The 22,507-nt window shown below is 38.5% G+C and overlaps 1 long non-coding RNA gene across 1 annotated transcript; it reads left to right on the plus strand.

The window, feature by feature from the left end:
- The first annotated feature begins 15,213 nt into the window (after positions 1–15,213).
- Positions 15,214–21,446, plus strand: LOC132279479 (uncharacterized). Its single transcript, XR_009471325.1, has 2 exons — positions 15,214–15,510; positions 21,205–21,446. It is a non-coding gene; the product is annotated as an uncharacterized LOC132279479 (long non-coding RNA).
- Positions 21,447–22,507: the final 1,061 nt, after the last annotated feature.

The raw sequence follows: 22,507 nt of genomic DNA on the forward strand, positions 1-22,507 counted from the left end.
TGAAGTAATTTGGTTTAATTTTAAACCAAATAAGGTTGTTGACCAGATTGGATTGAACACCGCCAATAAGGGCATCAACGGGTTTATGAAAACGATTATCCATAAGTAGAGCGATGAGAGGTTGATCAGTTCCACGTCGAAAAAGTGAAGTGATCTTGATCTGGACAAGTCCAATATGGATATAACGAGCGAGGGGATTTTGTTGTTTCCATCGATCGATCTTATCCTTACTGAGGATATTAAAACCACATTGACCATTGGCTGTATAGTCAATTGTTGTATTGCCACTAAATTGTTCTAAAATGCGTTTAGAAAAGATGGCAAAGCGGGAAGTTTTGTACACTTCTTCTTTTTTGATCCGTTGGAGTTTATCGAACTGAATCAATTGTTCATTAGTGAACTGGACTTCTTCTCCAATGAGGTCACTAAGTTTGATGTTCGTATTTTCTTCGGGGTTAGAAGGAGTAACGTTCATTGTATTTTCTTCGGGGTTATGAGATATATATCTTTGATGTTTGTCTACTGTTAAAAGCCCAGATTATCCTGTCTTTGCTTATTTGTCACTGTCTGTATGACCTTTTGACTCTGTTAAGCTGCTTACAGGACCCTTTGGTTTTAGGCACCAGGACAGTTTCCCCCAAACATCTAAATATCTATCACTATGGCACACACTACTTCTGTAAACTGTATACGAAACCTTGCAGGTCACGATATCGAAAATGAAAACTATCGTCATATCGCCCATTTTAATACTACAGAACCTGTTTCTTTCCCTCACGTCGGTGCAGGACTCAACTTTCTTGTCGACATGGTTACGGACTGGAAAATCGACTTCCAGCATAATTTAGAGGCAACCAATACCCATATGGCTTCCTCTTTTGATGATGTTCAACAGAGGGTTGATCTGTTTCTTCAGACGGAGTATCTTTGGAAGGAAGATCTGCAGCTGGAGGATCAGGAGGATCTGGAGGATATAGATCCGACAGTTTGGCTTTTTGAAGCTTGGCTAAATCAAGAGTCATTTGATTTAGTTGGTCCTGCAAGGCTTTATCAGGAGGAGTGGAAAGAGTGAAAATCTGGGTAAGAGTTTCAAGTTTGTCATTAAGGGAGAGTAGTCCCTGTTGAACATCATCAAAAGAGGAAGCCATATGGGTATTGGTTGCCTCTAAATTATGCTGGAAGTCGATTTTCCAGTCCGTAACCATGTCGACAAGAAAGTTGAGTCCTGCACCGACGTGAGGGAAAGAAACAGGTTCTGTAGTATTAAAATGGGCGATATGACGATAGTTTTCATTTTCGATATCGTGACCTGCAAGGTTTCGTATACAGTTTACAGAAGTAGTGTGTGCCATAGTGATAGATATTTAGATGTTTGGGGGAAACTGTCCTGGTGCCTAAAACCAAAGGGTCCTGTAAGCAGCTTAACAGAGTCAAAAGGTCATACAGACAGTGACAAATAAGCAAAGACAGGATAATCTGGGCTTTTAACAGTAGACAAACATCAAAGATATATATCTCATAAGCACAACTGAACTGAAAACTTTATTTAGAAAACTTACAGTGGTCCAGAATCGAAGATAGGCTCTGATACCAATTACAAAGAGTGCGGAATTTAAATTAAAACAAACTTTACATGAAAGAACCTCAAAACAAATGAGGGAAAACAGAGGAGGAAAAACAGATATCCAAAACTATGCTGGAGCTTTGGTTTAAATAATATTACAAAAGGTAAACAGTTCCGGAGAAGATAAGAAGGAATCTTTCTTTTACTGTTTGTGTCGGCAACTTTCACTGTTTATGAATAGTGTGTCGGCAACTTTCGGCTACTTTTGCTTTTAGACAAAGTAGACAAGATAGTCTTCTGTCGTGTGCTGGATTAGGCTGCAGTCGATTGGAGAAGAGTGTCGGTCATCCTTCCATGGCATTGATGATATTATGGAGTTCATATTCATCAAGAGGAGGGGTACTGGCAGGCGATTGTGCATCTGCAATGTCCCATTCAAGATTAAGATGTTCAGCACCATCTTTAACGCGAGAAGGGATGTCGAGTAGAGTCATTCTGACAATATCTTTTAAGAATTCTTTGGCAGTTTGGACCTGGCGTTCGCCTTCATTTACATCCGCATAGTAACAACGAATGGTGGTGATGAAGAGTCTGCGTCCATCACAACAATACAAAATGGGTTCCTGGTGGTAATATGATCCATCAAGAACACGTCTGGCAGTATCTTGCAGATGTAAGAAACTGTGAATCTCATAATAATAAGGATCGAGGCTGTTAGCAAGTTCCTCAGAATTGAGCAGTTTGTGATGCTCATAATCATTGTCATCATCCTGTCCGGTGAATTTGAGATACCAGATTTGATATGGTTGGAAGAAACGAGTTTTTTCGAAACTTCCAATTGAACTAGAAATCCAGAATGTCAGGTGTCGACTGTAGTTCCAGCGGTGACTTATTTTATAAATCATAGATCGTATCATGGCTGGAAAATTCTGGTAAGAATCATGCGAGGAAAAAGTAAGTTTATTTACTATTCCCCAATCAACTGGATCCATAGACCATTCAAGTCCTGGGATGATAAAAAAGTCAAGTTTAAGAACCTTTTTTCCATTATAAAGAGTATCAAAGGTATTGATATCTTCATGATAGGTAGTAAAATAAGTTTGTATTATAGCATAATGATTTTCAATTTGTCGGTAAACGAATCGAAAAATATCTGGAGGCAAGATTTCTCTGGCTTTTTCCAAGAGGCAAATACGGTTGATTTTGGCAAACGTATTAGCAGGGAACTCATGTTCTCCTATTAACTGGGCAAGTTTAAGAAAACAATTTATTTGAGAAAGAGAAAAATCTTTTTCCCAGTCAATAGAAAGACAGCTTTGTATGCAGAGCTGTTTAAGCTCAGTCGTCAGGGCTGTTTGTTCAGCCATAAGAGCAGCAAGGGAACTCAGATGCTGTCTAAATTTTTTATTAGCACCGAGTTTATGTGCTTTCCAAACAATGTTAAGTTCGTTATACAAATTGTTTGGAAGACCAGGATCATAGAAATTGTTAATTTCTAAAATGTCTGGGTTTTTTGAAAACATTTTGTTTGAGGCTTGGCCCACATTATAGAAAACTGTTTGGGCTTCTATAAGTGTGTCATAAGCTTTAAAGCAAGATCCATTGAAGGAACGGAGCTGTTTGTGACAGTCGGTCCAGTTTTCATAGATACCAGGCTGGTGACCTGCAAAAACCACAAACCATTTTTGTGGCTGTGATGGAGATGGTTTGGAGGTTGCCTTTTTAGCAACAGTGATCCAACCTTCTTTATCGGGCTTAGGCTTAGGATACTCATCCATCTGTGAGAAGGAGAGAAGAAATATCGGTGTTAGATACTTCTGGAAGTCTGCTTAAGAAATCTGCAAGAAAATTGTTAGTTCCTTTGATATGTTCAATAGCAAAAGAATATTGAGCAATAACATTATACCATTTTAAGCGACGACCATCTAAGCAATTTCTTTTATTGATTAGGAAGTCTTTAACAGCTTGGTTGTCTGTTCGTATAATAAAATCTTCTGGAGCAAGATAAATATGAAAACGTTTAATTGCTAATTTAATTGCCAGAAGTTCTTTTTCATAAATAATATAATTCTGTTCATTTGGTTTAAATTTGCCAGAATTATAACCACAAATAAGCTCTTCTTTTTGAAGGCGTTTGGGAATTGGAGCTTTACGAGCTCGAATCATTGGAGATGAGGGAGTATCATCTGTCCATTTTTCTTGAGGAATGGCTTTTAAAACACATCCCCAACAGAGGTCAGAAGCATCTGTTTCGAGAATAAGTTTATCACCAGTTTGAGGAAAATAAACTTCAGGGATCTGTACCAGATCTGCTTTGATTTGTTTGATAATGGTGGTGTCATTATCGGTCCATTCAAAGGGAATATTTTTCTGTAGCTTTTTTAATAAAGGGAGTTCCTTTTGAGCTAACCCTTTAATAAAGGAGCGGCCATAATTTAATATGCCTAAAAAGCTTTGGAGTTGCTTTTTATCCTGAAGACTATCCGGGAAATCACGAATCTTGATGATTATGTGATCCTGTAGTTTTATACCTTTATGGGTTAAAACTAATCCGAGAAAATCAATGGATTCTTGTTCAACATCTATCTTGGTTGGAGATAAAATGATGCCATACTTTTTCAGCTTTTCGGAAAGACAGAGTAAATGTTTTTTATGTTCTGCTCTTGTTTTAGAGAAAACTAAAATATCATCTATATACACAACAACAAAATCTTTAAGATCGTTAAAGATTGAATCCATCCATCGTTGATAAATTTGAGGGGCTGTGTTAAGACCAAAAGGCATAACGGTCCATTGGTAATGGCCGTGAGGTGTGCTAAACGCTGTTAGTGGTTTGGACTTCTTTCGCAGTTTGATCTGCCAGAAGCCAGCTTTGCAATCAAACTTACTAAAGATGGTTGATCCTCTAGTTTGATTAATGAGAACATCTTTGCGAGGAATGAAATATCCATCAAAAACAAGGTGTTCATTAAGCCTTTTATAGTTGATGACCATTCGAGCTTTTCCACGTTTGACTTCACTATGGTTTCTGACCATAAAAGCAGGACTACTGTGTGGACTGCGAGTACGCTCAATGAGTTTTTTCTCAAGAAGGTCTTGTAGTTGGGCATCAAATTCATCAATGTCACGACGTAGATAGATCATGGGTTTAACACGAATGACGACATTGCGATTTTTGAGTTGTAGGCGACAAAAACGAGGACTTCTTTTCCACAAGGTAAGTGGATTTTCGGAGAAGTTTTGTCGAAGAGAGTTATAGAGCCAATGGGTATCTTGTAGAACCAAGGCGTCTGAGTCTCTTTTGGGAGGAGAGAACTTTTCATTACAAACAGAGGCTAAATTTTCCTGTATAGGAATTTCAACGACCGTCTGATCTTTTAATGTTAATGAAATGGTTTTTTCATTTAACTGTAAAGGAAGATAACTATAGATAAAGTTACATCCGAGAATAAAATCACCATGCATGTATGGGAAACACAAGAGCTTTGGGATAATGAATTTTTTATCATTAAGCCAGATTGCTACATCTTTGGCCTTGAACTGAATCACGTTTAAGGGGGCTTCAGCATCAATACCTTGAACACCAATAGGGTGCTTCATCTGTTGCCATTTTTCAGATGGCAGTGCATTATAGCGGCAACAACTGGTAGTTGCTCCGGTATCGATTAACACACAAAGGCTATAGGGTTTATAACCTTTGAAATTGAGGATACCGTTGACATACGTGTATTTTCGTTTTTTGCCTTGCGAAGGAGCAATCAAAATTTCATCTGTTCCAGTGCGGAAATGGAAGAATTTTGCAGAGTTCATTTTGTGTGTGGAACCAGGCAAAAATGGGGCATCGTGAGGATTGATAGGGGCTTTACCTTTTTCAGTCCATGTGAAGCGGCGTCGAGGAGGTATTTCGACGGACTTTCTTGGGGGAAGAATTCTTTCCCATCCAGGATTTCTCTCAGATAGAGATCGTTGTAGCTGAGGTGGTTTTGCTTTGTTGGTAACATAAAGATTGGAACCAGAAGCATGTATTGTAGCCACAGTGGGTTCTGTGATGCGTAACTTGGGAACAGAATTGATGTTATCAAATAACCAAGTTTTAGGGATCTCTAGATCGGTCTAATTGAGTAGTTTAGGCTCAATTATCGTATCAAAAGGTCTGGGTTCAAACAGAGTGACTAGTTTAGAGTCAAGCGTAGGAACTGTGGCAGTTTCGGGTTCTCTAGTTAGTTCGTAGAGGACTTTCCACTGGATTCCTAGGCTGGGAGAATCGTAATCCATTTGTAGTTTTGACAACTGGAGTTTGACTTGAAGGACCTTTTCGATGTTAGGGTCCGAAAGAGAAATGAAGTAATTTGGTTTAATTTTAAACCAAATAAGGTTGTTGACCAGATTGGATTGAACACCGCCAATAAGGGCATCAACGGGTTTATGAAAACGATTATCCATAAGTAGAGCGATGAGAGGTTGATCAGTTCCACGTCGAAAAAGTGAAGTGATCTTGATCTGGACAAGTCCAATATGGATATAACGAGCGAGGGGATTTTGTTGTTTCCATCGATCGATCTTATCCTTACTGAGGATATTAAAACCACATTGACCATTGGCTGTATAGTCAATTGTTGTATTGCCACTAAATTGTTCTAAAATGCGTTTAGAAAAGATGGCAAAGCGGGAAGTTTTGTACACTTCTTCTTTTTTGATCCGTTGGAGTTTATCGAACTGAATCAATTGTTCATTAGTGAACTGGACTTCTTCTCCAATGAGGTCACTAAGTTTGATGTTCGTATTTTCTTCGGGGTTAGAAGGAGTAACGTTCATCATGCAGATACTTTCAATATCTGAGTCGTCATCAGTAGAAGTTTGCGATGTTCGAGATGAGTTGCTAGAATACAAACTGCTGGAGAGTTCATACAAAATGGTAGAGGGATCGGAGATATCACTACCATAAACAACACATAGGTTATCGGTTTGTAAACGTTTAACCATTTTGGAGGCTTTCTTGCCTTTTTGGGGACAATTTGTGGCATAGTGACCAGCTTCATTGCAAATATAGCATTTGCAGTCCTTTTTAGTTTCTAGGGCTTTAGAGGATTTTTTTGATCCTTTCTTTTTCCTTGTCACAGGTTTGTGAGCGGGAGGGGCTTTGGTAACGTATTTCTTAGAAGCTTTTGGTCGTCGACCTTTCCACTGTTTCCAACGAAAATTTTTGCGTTTGGGTCGTTTTGAGGAAGTAGCTCTGTAAGGGGCGCATCCAATTTTCCAAGTTTCCTGGAGAATCTTATCGCAGCAGCGTTGTCCTTCGGCAGTGCCATTGATCTGGTTTTTAACCTGCTTTTTGGCTTTTGTCTCAAGACATTTTTCGTTGATGAGACGATAGACAAAATTGGTTCTGAAACCGATATTATCGTTCTTTTGGATGCGAACGAGGAAATCGGGATAACCTTTTGTTGCAAGTTCATCCCAAGGATTTGGAAGTTTGTGAAAGAACTGGGGTAACCAATGTTCGATCGCATTTGGGGGAAGTCTACGAAAGTATTTGGTAAATAGCTTGACGTATTCAGAGAATTGGCAAATATTGCATAATTCGATTTTCGAAAGAGCACATGTTGCATCATCTGTGAGGAGTTGCTCACCAGTATGCCCGACCAATTCTTCTTTAAGGATTTTAACAAAGCCACGTAAAACGCCATCGATTTTATCGAAGTTATTTAACAGGGCATCCTTTTGCTGTTTACCTTGAGGAGTTTGATCCCATTGTCGTAACCAGTCCAGAGCATCGCCTTGGAGGGTTGCAGAAAGGTAATCAAGAAAACGGGGGCGTTCCCAGGTTCCTTTGTAGTTATTGACGAGAATAGCTAAAGACTGAGCCCATTCGTCAATGGTTTTTAAATGGTCCTTATAAGGAACATGTGTAAGATCAAGATAAGTGCCATTTTGTGAAATGGGGAACTTATTGAGGTCATCTTTTCGTGTCCAGGTTGGGACTGTGGAAGGGACTGTAGAAAAGTCGTATTTATACGAAGAGGTATAAATTTTGGGTTCTGTGGCTGGTTTAGCTTTGCTTTCATCGTCGGTCTTTTGACCAGAACCAGAGACTTCTTCTGCTGGAAGAAAATCTTCAGTAGGAAAGTCGCCATAGAAGGATTCGTCGAGAATCGTATCAGCCTGACGTTTCTTTTTCCCTTTGGATGGCTTTGGAGCTTTTTCGAGACGTGTCTCAGAAGAAGAGGAAGATGCCGGAATCGAATCGGCTTGAATAGTTTCATCAAGTTCTTCGGAAGAATCTGATTTATCTGAAAAAGCATAGATTTGCTCATCTTCAGATGTGTTTTCTTCGTCAGAGGAACTAGAGGTCTCATTTGGGGTGTAACCAAAGTGAGTAAGTAGATTCTCGTTTTGTAAGGAGATCTGTCGTATACGAGTGATGATATGAGCGCTTTCATCAAACGTGAGCTTTGGATCGACGTATAGTGCTTGTAAGCAACTGAGCTGATCTATGATGCTATCATAGTCATCGCGGCGATAGGAGGATGAAGAAGGTGTTGAGAAAACTTTGATGTTTTCAACAGTGTCTTCATGGCCGTAAAACAAAGGTTTGACTTTGTAACGGATTTTGGTTGGTTTGTTAACAGAGGGTTGATCTGTTTCTTCAGACGGAGTATCTTTGGAAGGAAGATCTGCAGCTGGAGGATCAGGAGGATCTGGAGGATATAGATCCGACAGTTTGGCTTTTTGAAGCTTGGCTAAATCAAGAGTCATTTGATTTAGTTGGTCCTGCAAGGCTTTATCAGGAGGAGTGGAAAGAGTGAAAATCTGGGTAAGAGTTTCAAGTTTGTCATTAAGGGAGAGTAGTCCCTGTTGAACATCATCAAAAGAGGAAGCCATATGGGTATTGGTTGCCTCTAAATTATGCTGGAAGTCGATTTTCCAGTCCGTAACCATGTCGACAAGAAAGTTGAGTCCTGCACCGACGTGAGGGAAAGAAACAGGTTCTGTAGTATTAAAATGCTAAGGAGTAGGGGCCTATTTGGTAACACTTTGAAATTTTGTTTTGAGTTGCCTTGCAGTTCAAAACACATTTGGTAACACTATTTTTATTTTTGACATTTGACAAAAAACCACAACTAGTTACCAATTTGTTAAGAATTTTCACAACTCCAAAATGAAGTTTTGGCTTTCAATTTTGGTTTTAAGCTTTAAAAATCACTATAGCGGCCATACTGTGCAACTTAAAATTGACGGGACCCTATCTTAAGCAATAAAGGCCAAACGTGGAAAAGGAGAAAAACTATAGTGAGAAATGTATATATATGGTTTGCTTGTTCTCCATACATAACCTTTCCTATATAAACATGTAACGACCCAGACCCGTGGGTCCGAACTATTAACCGGGTCCTTGACCCAACCCGAGGTCACCTAAGGGCACCAATGTCAATCTACATGACAAGACACCTTCAGTGCATATCTACAGCTCATTTCATACGCTATGGAACTACAAAAAGGTGAGGGAACGGCTCCACAGATGGTGGAACAAGAGCATTGGAGGGCCTACATTTCAGTCGACCGAAATGGTACTTTAGTCGGCCGAAGTGCTTATTCCGGTTGGCCGAAATGGATAACCGGTCGACCGGTTGTGGCCCAAAAACTTGTGAGGCTATTGGAAATGTCGGTCGATCGAAATGCCCATTTCAGTCGACCGAAATGGCCTGCAAGCTGAGAAAAATACAGTTAAACTGCTACTGTACTATTATGAATGTGAAAATGTAGAAAGGCCTTGGTAGGGACTTTGAAATTGTTCTATACCTGTCCCAACACACTGTAAAATAATATACTACATACCATGGTTACATACATCAACAATTTGATACAATGCAGCATCATTTTCCCTATTCAAATAAGAAATGTCAACATGGTCTTACGATTGGCCCAATTTACATCAAAATAGTATCAAGGGTTTATGGTTACATTACATAGCCATGCTATACAAACTTAATACATTTCAAAATGGTGCTTTACAAAAGAATGGGCTCAAGACTACAAAAAGGTTGCCAAACACACTTCTATTCTCCTCATGCTTGTGGTGGATTATCATCCGGCACCTTTCCATGACCTTAAAAATGTTAATATAAAGGGGTGAGCATAATGGCTCAGTAGGAGGTGCCTAAGACACACCTCTTGTGACCCTATGAATCCACATAATGAATAGAAAAATAGAGAAGACGGGTTCACGCCTTGCGGAGGAGAAAATAACCATAATATCACATCAATAATCCAAGTCATGAATGAACTATGCCATGCAATGGGATACAATGTCATCCAATATCACTCCTCATTTAAAAAAAAAAACCATTTTTCCGTCATCATTCCCAAACCGTTAGTGAAACCCGTCCCATGGCAACTCCATGGCAGCACGAGAGGAGGATTGGCTAACTGTCCCTGACCCATAGCAACTCCATAGCATCATTTGGGGTCCAGGTAACTCAACCCAACTAGGGCAGTCACCCTACTCCCCTTTAGGTCGCACTAACACCGCAGACCCTAGGTAACTCCTAGGCGACCGGGTTTTTACAAACCTCTTTTGAAATCTTTTTCCCAAAAATCATTTTCTTTCCTTTTCAAATCACATTTCCCATTTTCTTGCCCCATGCTATGCATGAATGTACCATGCTTTTCATGCCATGCCAAAAGACAATTTCATATCTAACAAGTATAACATTAACAACATAACATTCATTATAGGAAAATTACTAGAAATAATTAACATGCTTCCATATTACAAAATCTAGCAACTTAAAAATAATAGGTAAGGAGTATTACCACACAAGCAAGCTATTTCATATATTATCAACTAATACACAAGGTCACATGCTTTATTTACAACAATTTAATCATTTTAAAAGAAAATTAACACAATTTAGCATGCTAGACAACAAATCATGAAGAATAATTCACAAAAGTGCAAGAAATTGTGGATTAGAAACCCCTACTATGATGGCCCAAGTTTTGTAAACCCGGTGCGTCAGTGATGACCAAAAGATGACCCAATAATAGATTCGAAATGCGGAAGCGAAAGGTAAAACAACGGTCTTTAGAGATACAATACGTCTCTAAGACACCAATGTGACTCTCAATGAGGTCATGGAACCCAAAGGAAAACAAATGCGGAAGTGTCGTTTCAAAATAGACAAAAAGGAACCTAGGGGCAAAATGCTCATTTTGCAAAAAAAATGGATTCAAGTGCTATAGGGCACACCACTGGGAAGACAATGAAAAACTAGTGATGATGGACTCAAGAATTTCAATATCCGGATTCCGGATTAAGGAGAAACGACAAAACAAAGAAAAACGAGCAATAAAGTTAAAAGGGTAAACTCGTAATTATCCAGAAATATCTGGGTGTATCCCATACTAAGGCTTCTTTACCTGCAAAACACCCATTAACTTAGGGGTGAGCAAACAAGTTTACTCGTAGGGAATGTATGGGTTTATCTTTATACCAAGTTACAATCCAATACCATTTAATTCATGCTATCAAGTGACAATAGAAATTTCAACATAACACAATGAGATGTAATTTTACAAAGTTAACAACTTGGAATTTAAATGCAAAATCAAATTAAAGTGGATACTTGGACGTCACGCCGGATCAAACCGATAATGTGGTTACTTTAGGGTTACTAGCCCATGGGTAACCTCCCTATGTGCGCACTAGACTTGTAGAGGGACTTTCCCCCGTACTAGAACCATGCCCTAGCCATAGTCATAACAACGACATCCCCAAGTTTCCAAAATCAACATTTTGTGCACATTACATATATATAGTAACATAACATATATATATACAATGTAAAGCTGTAATACCCCGTATTTTATTAAAGAGTTTAGTTTATTTAAAAATTCATTTATGTGAGGATTTCTTTACTTATTATTGTGCATGCTACATTATTATATTAAGTTCATTTAAATGTGCATGTAAATTAATTGTGTATGTTAAAATAGTAAATTTATTCATTTAATTATGCATGTATTATTATTAATAATTTTATTTGTTGGTTATGCTTATATTAATCATTATTAGTTAATTAAAGTATTATATTTATGTTATAAAGTATTATAATGATATAATGTATTCTTATGTAATAATAATAATAATAATAATAGTTTAATAATATTAATAATAGTTTAATAATAATAATAATTATTATTATTATAAAAGTTTTATTAATAATAATATTAGTAATAATAATATTAGTATTAAATCAATGTAATGATGAAAAATTAAATCTTAGGATAGGATTTACCTTAGGACATCTTGCTTGACTTGGCTTGCTAGCCTTAAAGCCTTATGGTTGGGAATGTGGTTAATTAAATGCAAAAATAGATATTTGTAATATTTATATTATATAATTTGTATATAAATTAGCTAGCCTACCTTAGAAGGAAAGAAAGGGAGTTAGAAACAAATTATAAATTCTAGTGAGCCATTGTAAAAGTGTGGAAAGGAAGAGAGAGAAAGAAAGGAGCTTGGACCGGTGTAGGGAATTTACCCGACTACGCGCAACCGGCGGATTTATTTTAAATCTAAAAAGGCAAGTTATTATCTATTTTTCCCTTTGAATCTTAAATTATTTAGATTATGATGGGGCATTGAGAGCATGCTTAAATTTTATTAAATGATTTTTTTTTAGTTTATTAAATTATTGAATTTTTAATTATTTAGGATGGTATATAATTAGTTATTATCCTATGATGTTCAAAATATCTAAAAATATTTCCTTAAGGCATTAGGGATTTTTTTTAATATTTTAGGAATTTTCCGGGCATTTTCTGTAATTTCCGGCGAATTTTCCGGCGAGATTCCGGTCACTGGCAGTGGGGAAGACAACCGGAGTAATCCGGTGTGAGGCAGCGCACAAGGGTTCCCATGCACTTACATCAGCAGCCGTTGGATTAGCTTTTGACCACTAGATTGATTCTATGTAGCATAGTATACAATAATAGGATACGCGCAATTCAGGGACCATTGGATTAAAGGATGATCATTAAGATCAATCCAGTGTAGCGCGCCCACATAGAAACGGTACAACCGACCAACCAGTACACCCCACGTCAGCAAGAACCATTAATGCGCGCGTAGGAGCGCGTGTGCGCGCGTGGCTGATGCCAGACGCGCGTGGAGGCGCGTGGGAGAGTGGGGAAGGTTGGGCTGCGCGTGGGGAGGCTCTGGGAGGCGCGTGAGGGCGCGTGTGGGGTCTCTACAGCTGCTGGAAATTACCAGAATACCCCTAGGGCCTGTTTTGTAAATTCCAGAACCTTAAACGTGGATTTTTAGGTACTGTGTTGGTATTTACGGGTTTAACGGGCCACGAAATTATTATTTTAATACCCGTTACTTATTCTTATGGCCGATTAATATTTCTAAACCTTAAATGACACATTTACTGTACGGATATGAAGGTGATTCATTTATCAACATTATTTTAGATGCTGTTATTGTTTTATTAAATGGTATTCAGTAGTACTGTTAATAATGTCTTGGTTATCGTCATATATATTAGCTATTAGATATTATGGGATGTTTATACTGTAAAATGATATATAAACCATGATTATTATGCTATGTGCATTTCAGGAAATAAATGGACTGTTTAATTCTGTCGCATTTATATTATGTGGATGTGTTGCCATATAGAACCATATGAGCTGGCTAATAAGTTTAGACTCATTTATACCTTATGCATTCGTTGCTATAGACAGATGTGTGGCTGTCGGGGTATGTGGTTTAATATTATTGGCATGTGTTGCCTAATTAACATACTCGGTATATTTATTAATATTGCTGGCATGTGTTGCCTAACTTATATGCTCAGTATATTCATCAGTACTTTGTGAGGTGTTATCACTGTGTAGTTCGTTATAGTCTGTGTTATCAGTACCGTGCACCATGTATAATAGCTGATTTCCCAGGTGGGGAAAGGCGACACTTAACCACCTAGTGTGAGTCTAAGTGATCACCGTCTATTCTGGTTGAGGTCATGTTATACATGGGATAGTTCCCTTAGGATGTATACAGATATAGTACTCAACCGATTCATAATGATTAATTTATTTGATTCTCTGATTTGGGTCATACTAGAGAGGACTTGCTCGTGGGGTTGACCCACCATTGTTGTTATTTCAGGATACAGTCAGTACCCGTTCCAAGGTTGAGGTTAGCAGTGTGGGACCACCATCCGAACTCATCTACTTTTACGATCCAGTTCAGGGTAGAAGTTTTATGTATTACTTCAGTTTCAGTTTTTATTTACTTTTGACATTGAACTCTCAGGGTTATATTTAGGGATCCTTGACATAGGATTTCCAAGTTGTAATAAAGTACGGTGTTAAATAAAGGATGGATGGATGTTGTATTATTTAGTGTTCATTTCCTGTCTAAATTCTTTTATTATCATCATTTTGTGTTCCATGCTTGTATATTGCCAATTGTTTTTGATGTCCCTCGTTTTTCGTGTATAAGCCTGATCAACTTATGCGTGGAAAATGTGGGGGTGTTACAGTTGGTATCAGAGCATTCCAGGTTCGAGTGTCTTAGGGATCTGTGATTACTATACTTCCGCGTTGTGTATTCTGATAATTAGAGCCTAAGTATTAGGGTTCTTTGTATTCTTTTAGTCGGTCCATTATAATGTACTGATGTTAGATTTTTTTTGAATTCAAAAGAAGGATGTCTCGGCGTGGGACAAGAAATGCGAACCAGCATCGCAGTATTTCCCCAACTCAAAATGAGAATCAGAAATTTTCCCCTCAAGTTGCTGATATCATTGCACGAGCTGTGGTAGCAGGAGTAGCATCTGCTCTACGAAACCAGCAACCTCCTCCGATAGTACCTGTTCCTGAACCAGTGGCACAGCCAATGTCATGGGACAAAACTCGTCACTCGTTTATCAGAGGGAATCCACCATCGTTTGCGGGGTCCACAGATGTCTTGTTAGCATATCAGTGGAAATAGGAGAGCGAGCGTCATCTTCGGATGGTAATCTGTACCGAAGTGCAGAAACAGATGCTGGCTACGTTTATGCTGATAGGCAATGCATTGCAGTGGTGGGAGTCTATTACTACTGTCGAAGAGAGGACCAGATTGACGTATGCTGAATTTCAGACTCGCTTTGATGACAAGTATTTTCCTATGTCAGTAAGATCAGCGATGAAGACTGAATTTCTGGATCTGCAACAGGAGGATATGACTGTGGCTGAGTATGAACAGAAGTTCATTAATTTGTCATTATTTGCACCAGAGGAGGTCAATACGGAAGAAAAGAAGCGAGACTGCTTTGTGAAGGGGTTGATATGGCCGATTAAAGTGGTGATCATAGGGAGTCCTGCATATACTACTTATATCCAGGTGGTTAATGCCGCTTTACAGCACTGCCAGATGAGGAGTGATTACCGGAAGTCCAAGGGAGATAAGCGGACTAACCGAGACTACCAGACAGTGGAGAAAAGAAGCAGTAGTGGTACCAAGTCCAATGATCGGGGCAGATTTCAAGGATATCAACCTTGGAAGAAAAACAAAGGAAACCCAGATGTGCAGAGGGATAGAGTCCCTAATCAGGGTAGACAAGGTGGGATACCTCAGACCGGACAGGAACAGTGGTCGGGAAGTCAACAGAGGAGGCAGGCAGGTCCTTTTACGGGACGTTGTTATCACTGTAGAGAGATTGGGCATCCGGCCAAGATGTGTCCCAAAGCTAAGCAGGGACAGTATGGGCAGCCGAGACCTAATCAGCCGTTACCTCTACCGGCCCCACCGATGCCACGTGGGCAAGTTCAAAATGTTCCGGCACTTCCAACACCACCATTTCCTCCGGGACAACCTCCACAGCAGTTGCATCATGGCAGAGTTTATAACTTCATGCCACATAATGCGCAGGCTCCTCAGGCTATTGAGGGTATGTTTTCTATACATGGTAGAATTGCTCGTATACTGTTTGACACTGGTGCATCACATTCTTTTGTGTCTAGATCTTTTGTTATCTTATCTGGTATGACGACTCAGTTATGTGACCAACCTCTTAATATTTATACACCATTGGGAGTTGGCGCAATTTTACGAGAGTGTAGCGGTGATATCCTTATAGATATGGGCCGGCTTCGATTTCTTGCAAATTTGTTAGTGTTAGATATGCATTCGTATGATGTTATACTTGGGATGGACTGGTTATCTCAGTACCATGCTCAGGTTAACTGTTACGAAAAGTCTATTGTATTTTCTATACCAGGACAGGAGATGTATCTTCTTGTTGTACCACAACCTGATAGAGGGCCTAGCACTTATTTATTCGTTCTTGAGGAGGACTCACAGGAAGCGGCTGCGGTATCTCGGGACAGTATCCCGGTAGTACAGGAATTCCAGGATGTATTCCAGGAAATTCCAGGCTTGCCACCGAGTCGAGAGATAGACTTTGTCATTGATTTAGCTCCAGGCACTACGCCTATTGCTAAGGCGCCGTTCCGAATGGCACCAGTGGAGATGCGAGAGTTGAAAGATCAAATTCAGCAGTTGCTCAGCCAGGGATTTATTCACAGGAGTACTTCACCATGGGGAGCACCAGTACTGTTTGTAAAGAAGAAGGATGGATCTCTTCGTCTTTGTATTGATTACAGAGAACTGAACAAGGTCACTGTTTGCAACAAGTACCCGTTGCCCAGAATTGATGACCTGTTTGATCAGTTGAAGGGAGCTACTTACTTCTCAAAGATCGATTTGAGGTCTGGTTATCATCAGCTACGAGTCAGAGAACAAGATGTTCCAAAGACAGCATTTCTAACAAGGTACGGATCTTATGAGTTTCGTGTTATGCCTTTCGGTTTAACGAACGCTCCAGCTGTCTTTATGGACTTGATGAATAGAGTATTCAGAGAATACTTAGATCAGTTTGTCATTGTTTTCATTGATGATATTCTGGTTTACTCTAAGTCGGAGAAGGACCATGCCAGACATTTACGCACAGTATTGCAGACACTTCGAGAACATTATTAGTTTGCGAAGTTTGAGAAGTGTGAATTTTGGCGGAAAGAGGTCAAATTTTTGGGACATGTAGTGTCAGAAGAAGGGTTAGCAGTAGATCCAGCCAAGGTTGCGGCCGTTATGGAGTGGGGACAGCCTACCTCACCGACTGAGATTCGCAGTTTTCTGGGATTGGCGGGGTATTATCGTAGGTTCATCCACGGATTTTCCAAAATTGCGGGTCCACTTACTCATCTGACTAAGAAAAATGTACCATTTGTATGGGATGATTCTTGTCAGACTGCTTTTGCTGAATTGAAGAGTAAGTTAACTTCTGCACCTGTCTTAGCCACACCTCAGAGTGGAATCGAGTATTTAGTTTTTACCGACGCTTCTCTGAAGGGTTTGGGTTGTGTGTTGATGCAAGAAGAGCGACCAGTTTCTTATGGGTCTAGGAAGCTTAAGCCTCATGAGCTTAATTACCCGACTCACGATTTAGAGCTCGCAGCAGTGGTTTTTGCCTTGCGTATTTGGAGGCATTATCTTTTGGGGGAGACTTTTCGATTGTTTAGTGATCATAAAAGTCTACAGTATTTGTTCACACAGAGGGAACTGAATATAAGACAGCGCAGATGGTTGGAGTTCGTGAAAGACTATCATTTCTCTATACAGTATCATCCAGGGAAAGCGAATGTTGTAGCAGACGCACTCAGCCGCCGACCCTATGGCAGCCTTTCAGCTTTGTTTGCAACAGAGTGGGATGCTTTGAAGACTGTTGATGAGTTAGCAGACGCTTTTATGGCATGTGTGGTAGTAACTCCTTCTATCATTCATCAGGTCATTCAAGCGCAACTCTCAGATCAACAGTATATTGATTGGGTTTCGGAGTTAGCCTCCGGAGATGTTCCTTTTTATTCTATAGGGACTGATGGAGGATTGAGGTACAAGGGATGTTTAATTGTGCCTTCAGCTGACAATTTGAGAAATGTTGTGATGAGAGAGACACACACTTCTCAGTTCTCTGTACACCCAAGGGGAGACAAGATGTATCAGGACATGAAACGCCAGTTTTGGTGGGCCGGCATGAAGAGAGACATAGCTATCTTTGTCTCTAAATGTAGCACCTGTCAGATGATTAAGATTGATCATCAGAGACCGTCAGGATTGTTACAGCCACTTCCCATACCAGAGTGGAAATGGGAGAGTATTTCCATGGACTTTATAGAGGGATTACCTACTTCACAGCATAATCACAACTCTATTTGGGTCATTGTTGATAGATTGACCAAGTCCACTCACTTTCTGCCTGTTCGGTCAAACTTTACGTCAGAACAGTATGCTAAGCTGTATATTGCAGAAATGGTGAAACTTCATGGAGTACCATTGTCCATCGTATCAGATAGAGATCCGAAGTTTGTATCAGGATTTTGGAGGAGCTTTCAGCAGGCTTTGGGTACAGAACTTTATCTTAGCACTGCTTATCATCCTCAAACAGATGGACAGACTGAGCGAGTTAATCAGATTTTAGAAGACATGTTGCGGGCATGTGTTCTTGATTTTAAGGGCAATTGGGAGGAATATTTGCCGTTTTCAGAGTTTGCTTATAACAATAGTTATCAGAAAACTATTGGTATGGCACCATTTGAGGCTTTGTACGGTAGACCGTGTAGGTCTCCTGTCTGTTGGCTTGGAGTTGGTGAGAACAGCTTTTTGGGTCCTGAATTTATTAAAGACACGTCAGAAAAGATCGCTATCATTAGGGATCAGATGCGTACAGCTCAAAGCAGACAGAAAAGTTATGCTGACTGTCGAACTCGTGCTTTGGAGTTTAAGGTTGGTGATCAGGTTTTGCTTAAGGTTTCTCCTATGAAGGGAGTAATGCGGTTTGGGTCAAAGGGTAAGTTATCGCCTCGTTTTGTGGGTCCTTTTATGATTACAGATCGGATTGGGGCAGTAGCTTATCGTCTGGCTCTACCAGATAATCTTCATAGGGTACATAATGTTTTTCATGTATCTATGCTGCGAAAATTTCTACGGGAAGAAGATCGATATCAACACATTGATGTGGGTGAGATTGAGTTGCAACCCGATGCAACCTATTTGGAACAACCTTACTGTATTCTCGATCGTAGGAATCAGATACTGCGCACGAAGACTATTCCATTAGTACGTGTACAGTGGAGTCATCATAATGCTACAGAGTCTACTTGGGAACGGGAAGATATTATCCGTGCCAAGTATCCAGAGCTTTTTAATACAGGTATGTAGTAAATTTCGGGGACGAAATTCCGTTATTAGGGGGGGAGAATGTAATACCCCGTATTTTATTAAAGAGTTTAGTTTATTTAAAAATTCATTTATGTGAGGATTTCTTTACTTATTACTGTGCATGCTACATTATTATATTAAGTTCATTTAAATGTGCATGTAAATTAATTGTGTATGTTAAAATAGTAAATTTATTCATTTAATTATGCATGTATTATTATTAATAATTTTATTTGTTGGTTATGCTTATATTAATCATTATTAGTTAATTAAAGTATTATATTTGTGTTATAAAGTATTATAATGATATAATGTATTCTTATGTAATAATAATAATAATAATAATAGTTTAATAATAATAATAATTATTATTATTATTATAAAAGTTTTATTAATAATAATATTAGTAATAATAATATTAGTATTAAATCAATGTAATGATGAAAAATTAAATCTTAGGATAGGATTTACCTTAGGACATCTTGCTTGACTTGGCTTGCTAGCCTTAAAGCCTTATGGTTGGGAATGTGGTTAATTAAATGCAAAAATAGATATTTGTAATATTTATATTATATAATTTGTATATAAATTAGCTAGCCTACCTTAGAAGGAAAGAAAGGGAGTTAGAAATAAATTATAAATTCTAGTGAGCCATTGTAAAAGTGTGGAAAGGAAGAGAGAGAAAGAAAGGAGCTTGGACCGGTGTAGGGAATTTACCCGACTACGCGCAACCGGCGGATTTATTTTAAATCCAAAAAGGTAAGTTATTATCTATTTTTCCCCTTTGAATCCATAAATTAATTGTTTAAATTATTTAGATTATGATGGGGCATTGAGAGCATGCTTAAATTTTATTAAATGATTTTTTTTTTAGTTTATTAAATTAATGAATTTTTAATTATTTAGGATGGTATATAATTAGTTATTATCCTATGATGTTCAAAATATCTAAAAATATTTCCTTAAGGCATTAGGGATTTTTTTTAGAATTTTTAGGAATTTTCCGGGCATTTTCTGTAATTTCCGGCGAATTTTCCGGCGAGATTCCGGTTACTGGCAGTGGGGAAGACAACCGGAGTAATCCGGTGTGAGGCAGCGCACAAGGGTTCCCATACACTTACATCAGCAGTCGTTGGATTAGCTTTTGACCACTAGATTGATTCTATGTAGCATAGTATACAATAATAGGATATGCGCAATTCAGGGACCATTGGATTAAAGGATGATCATTAAGATCAATCCAGTGTAGCGCGCCCACATAGAAACGGTACAACCGACCAACCAGCACACGCCACGTCAGCAGGAACCATTAATGCGCGCGTAGGAGGGCGTGTGCGCGCGTGGCTAATTCCAGACGCGCGTGGAGGCGCGTGGGAGAGTGGGGAAGGTTGGGCTGCGCGTGGGGAGGCTCTGGGAGGTGCGTGAGGGCGCGTGTGGGGTCTCTACAGCTGCTGGAAATTACCAGAATACCCCTAGGGCCTGTTTTGTAAATTCCAGAACCTTAAACGTGGATTTTTAGGTACTGTGTTGGTATTTACGGGTTTAACGGGCCACGAAATTATTATTTTAATACCCGTTACTTATTCTTATGGCCGATTAATATTTCTAAACCTTAAATGACACATTTACTGTACGGATATGAAGGTGATTCATTTATCAACATTATTATAGATGCTGTTATTGTTTTATTAAATGGTATTCAGTAGTACTGTTAATAATGTCACGGTTATCGTCATATATATTAGCCATTAGATATTATGGGATGTTTATACTGTAAAATGATATATAAACCATGATTATTATGCTGTGTGCATTTCAGGAAATAAATGGACTGTTTAATTATGTCGCATTTATATTATATGGATGTGTTGCCATATAGAACCATATGAGCTGGCTAATAAGTTTAGACTCATTTATACCTTATGCATTCGTTGCTATAGACAGATGTGTGGCTGTCGGGGTATGTGGTTTAATATTATTGGCATGTGTTGCCTAATTAACATACTCGGTATATTTATTAATATTGCTGGCATGTGTTGCCTAACTTATATGCTCAGTATATTCATCAGTACTTTGCGAGGTGTTATCACTGTGTAGTTCGTTATAGTCTGTGTTGTCAGTACCGTGCACCATGTATAATAGCTGATTTCCCGGGTGGGGAAAGGCGACACTTAACCACCTAGTGTGAGTCTAAGTGATCACCGTCTATTCTGGTTGAGGTCATGTTATACATGGGATAGTTCCCTTAGGATGTATACAGATATAGTACTCAACCGATTCATAATGATTAATTTATTTGATTATCTGATTTGGGTCATAGTAGAGAGGACTTGCTCGTGGGGTTGACCCACCATTGTTGTTATTTCAGGATACGGTCAGTACCCGTTCCAAGGTTGAGGTTAGCAGTGTGGGACCACCATCCAAACTCATCTACTCTTACGATCCAGTTTAGGGTAGAAGTTTTATGTATTACTTCAGTTTCAGTTTTTATTTACTTTTGACGTTGAACTCTCAGGGTTATATTTAGGGATCCTTGACATAGGATTTCCAAGTTGTAATGAAGTACGGTATTAAATAAAGGATGGATGGATGTTGTATTATTTAGTGTTCCTTTCCTGTCTAAATTCTTTTATTATCATCATTTTGTGTTCCATGCTTGTATATTGCCAATTGTTTTTGATGTCCCTCGTTTTTCGTGTATAAGCCTGATCAACTTATGCGTGGAAAATGTGGGGGTGTTACAAAAGCCATCAACATGCACAAATCAATTTTGGAAACACAATACATGCCCAAAGTTCTCAACTAAAATGGCATGAAGAATATTGAATGATCATTATGCAATTTGCCATTAATTACAACAATATCATTCAACAACAAGAACATAGCATCACAAGTATGATATAAGTTTAAAATCATTATTTAAACAATTAAATAAATAATTAAATTCCCTAGATTTCACTTCTCATCCAAACATGCTTAATTTAATATATGTTGTAGTACATGTCATGGTTATTATATAAATCACTTCAAAACTTGATTTAAGTCATGGGAGCATATAGATAAAAATTAATTAAATTAATTCATTAATCCCTCTAGATTTTAAAACAACTCTAAATGACCTCAAATTAACATAAGTTATGAATCAAACCATGGTCATGTTATTTATTAAGTCTAAAGTGAATTACATACAAGTCACAATTAATCATTTATTTCTCATTTTAATACAAGATAAACATATAACTTAGATATCACTATAGGAACAAATAAAATCACTTGGAAGATAAATAATAACACCCCTTACCTCAATAGAGAATTGAATCTCTATAATCCAAGCAACCAAGCTCAAAATGGAAAACAAGTTTAGGGTTAATGAAGAGGGGAATGAGAGGAAGTTTTTGTCTTCCAAGGTTTTATGTCTAAGGTAAGTGGAAGGAGGCCAAAATGAAGAAGAAAGCTATTAACCAAGCTTTTCTTCAATGGTGGCTAGGTTATGGTTCTTGAAGATAAGTGAAAATGAAAATGATAAAGTGTAAAATGGTGAGTGGAAGGGCTAGAAATCCTCCATTCACTATGTGCTCTTACACTACCTCTCTCACACACACAATGCAAGACTAAATGGTGAACCTACACTTGTCATGAATCTATGGTTCATTCCTAGGCTTAATCTCAAG

The sequence above is a fragment of the Cornus florida genome, unplaced genomic scaffold (genome assembly GCF_030987335.1).
Source record: "Cornus florida cultivar Cherokee Brave unplaced genomic scaffold, ASM3098733v1 CherokeeBrave_3.0.0_Hap2_Chr10, whole genome shotgun sequence".
In the NCBI taxonomy this organism is placed as follows: domain Eukaryota; kingdom Viridiplantae; phylum Streptophyta; class Magnoliopsida; order Cornales; family Cornaceae; genus Cornus; species Cornus florida.